Source organism: Triticum aestivum, chromosome 4D (genome assembly GCF_018294505.1).
Source record: "Triticum aestivum cultivar Chinese Spring chromosome 4D, IWGSC CS RefSeq v2.1, whole genome shotgun sequence".
Taxonomy (NCBI): Eukaryota; Viridiplantae; Streptophyta; class Magnoliopsida; order Poales; family Poaceae; genus Triticum; species Triticum aestivum.
In genome coordinates this window covers 497,520,407-497,523,712 of record NC_057805.1, presented here as the reverse complement: position 1 = coordinate 497,523,712, position 3,306 = coordinate 497,520,407, and positions in this window count along the sequence as shown.

Genomic DNA, 3,306 nt, shown 5'->3' with positions numbered 1-3,306 from the left:
AAAGTTAAAATCCTTCGAGATGTAGTTATGTTACCACATCTACTAGTTAGGAAAATTAAAAAACTTAAATTTGGACATGTTTTGCAAAAAGTGTAGGGAAAATGTAAAACGGCTATAACTTTTGCATACGATGCCAGCAAAAAACGTATAATATATCAAAATGTTCAGCACGAAAATCAGGATCAGAAACAAGTAGTACTGCTTTTACAAATTTCAAATTGGACATCGTAAGTGCACTTCCTATTTAAATTTGTAAAAACCAAGAAACAGAATAGAGAGCGCATCATGTTTTTTTTTCCAGTCAGACTGTTGTGAAAGAGGATAAGATTATAAGGGTAAACTTGTAGCTCATGCATCCTCAAACAGTCACACCATTCCTAGTTTCAATCAACAACATAATGCATTTAAGTCAACTGGAACAACATTAGTCACAATATCTCCCAGCCATTAATTGAATGAATTAGGAGAGAGTGGTGATGAGTTATAAGAATAGAATATGAACTTGACACATGGCTAAAGGAAGAAGCAAATATGCGCAAGATTCTTGAACTGCTGCATATGTTCTCACTTGCTAAATTATGGTGCAAGAATTATGCTAAAGTACAGAGCAATAAAACACAGAGGAAAAGATTGAACGGTGCTTTGCAGAGTTGAAAAATTGTCACATGAGGATGACATATAGCAGGCTAGCTACAAACGACAGTAACAATAAGAGAAACCAAATCCAAAAATATAGGTGAACCTAGGTTTAGCAATTCCCCTTCCAGGCATTCATATTCCCAAATGCCGGTTTCAGACAAATTGGGGAAACTGATGAGCGGAAGAACTAAGTATGGATGCACATGAAGAATAGAAGAATCAAATTCATGCTCATACCTCGGATCACCTGATGTAAAGGATGATGGCCAGCTCCTATTCAACCATAGTGTCGACATCTCCGGAGGTGCAACGCCGCTATGTAGACACAATTGATCGCAGAGCAGATTCCCCATTTTCTGTAACCCTATCTCAGCCTGGTCCGGTGGTATAGCAAAAGGCGACGGGAGAGAGATGAACTGGGTGGGGGGAGTCGATTCGCTAGATTTAACTGCACCTCAGGGTTATTTTGTAAATGTGCCAGTAGGCTCCACCTAGATGGATCAGGTCCCTTCATTCCGCATATAATGGCCCACAAGCTATTGGAGCATTTGGTGCACCAGATCGTTCGGTCCACAGGATACGTTCTCGTTCCCCATGGATGCTTCTGGCGCGACGTGGTGTGCACCACTCTCGATCTGGCTAGCGGCCACAAGCATGCATGATCGTGCACTTGTAGAAAAAGGATCAAATGTCAAGCACATTAATGCCGGTTTTCTTTTGAGCCGGCACTAATGTGTGCATTAGTGCCGGTTCCAACGGCTAGCCAGCCGCTTTCATTAGTACCGGTTCGTGACCGACCTTTAGCACCGGTTCGTGCCACGGACCGGTACTAAAGTGAGTGGTGGCAGGGTGTTCTCAGCCCGGGGCCCCTCCAGCACCTTTTGTACCGGTTCATGGCACGAACCGGTGCTAAAGATCGTCCTACATAAGCTCTTCGTCCACCCGAGCTCGCTCTGTTCTTCCCCTTTCCCCTCTCCTCTCTGTTCTTCCCCTCTTCCTCTCGAGCTCATCACACATTTTGCCCAAAATTTGTCAAGATTTGAAGGCCCCATCCATTCAAATTATCACAAAGGTTAGCAACTTTGTCCTTTCATCTCTCATTGCTAGATTAGCTCTTGCAATGCTTTGTATAGTGATTAATTTAAGAGTTTAGTAATTTGGTAGAAAATATATGTGCTAGTTTTTGATTTATATGCAATTCGTGGTCAAAACTAACCCTTAGTTTGCATATGTAGGTGTGGTTTACTTAGTGCCTTCTAAATCTCCGTCGTAACCACAGTCGATCGCCCGCACCGTTCCGTCGCCGGCACCACCTTGTGGTGAGCCTCTTGTTCATGAATATTTTACATTACCAAATTGATGTTTGTGTGATTTGGATATATAGTTACTCGTATAATTATCTTACCCGTACGTTGTTTGTTATACATAGTGCCATGGTTTTGATATCCGTCCCCGTCGGCCCTCGTCCTTGTTATGATTCGGATGTGGTATATTCTCTTTTAAAACTAGTTGTTGCATTTTGTGTTTATGACAAATTATGCCCATCAAGTTGACATAGATATTTTTGTCTAGGAGGTTTGTGAACCGGAAATTCCAACCGACCCTATTGTCGAGAGGTTAAATTTAGTTGAAAGAGAAAACGAGTATTTGAAAGAAAAATTCAAAAGAATTGAGGGGGAGAAGATGGAATTGGAGTTGCATGTTGCCGATGGATCACAAGATCAAGATGGAGAAAATGCGCTTGAAGATTAGAAAGATTAGAAAATATGCCATTGATAGTGAGGCTTGGTATCATTAACCTGTTGGATCAATTGTTACCTTAGTTGCGATCTTGATCGCATTTGTTGTTGCATTTAAATTCTTTAGTTAGAGAGTTATTTGTTTGTTGCATTTAAGTCTTGTATGAACTTTATGTATGAACTTGTATTAATTTGGTCTATTCAGTGTTGTGTTGTGACGCCCGGATAATCAAGCTACAGTAAACCCCTGCTGATGGTGCCACGTCACCTCGGTTACTGTTGATAAACTCGAGTTAGTTCAAAAACGATTCAAGTTAAAATATAAAATATAGGCAAACAGTAAAATTTTCAAATATCAAAATTAAAATGTTCGGGTTGTGTCAAATAAATCGCAAGTAATTATGGTGGAGAAACCAAGCTTTGATAAAATGTTTAAAGGCTCGAAAACAATTAAAACAATAGTGAAAACAATTAAACAAATGCCTATTGAATTTATAAAATGCTAAAACTATTTTATTATGGGTTAAGGATTAATCTCACAGTAGTTTGTTGATAAATACAAATTTAGGCACTAGTGGTAATTTTTGTAAAACAAAAAAATAAAAATAAAAAAAACAACAAACCCCCTGGCCCACTGGGCCACGGCCCAGCAGGCCACCAAACCACCAGGCCGGCCCACTCCCGCACGCCCGTTGGCCTATTTGGTCAACCCCCCAAAACCCTAACCCCACTTCCCCCCGATCTCTCCACCTCTCGCTCCCTCGTCTCCTCCCCCGATCCAATCTGGATCGGGCACGACAACGCCGGCCCCGCCCCGGACGCCCTGACGCCGTCGCCGACCACCACCACGTCGCCGGCGCCATCCCGTCGCTGCCACGTCGCCCCGGAGCCGCCCCCGACGCCGTCACTCACCGCTTCCCCGCCTCTC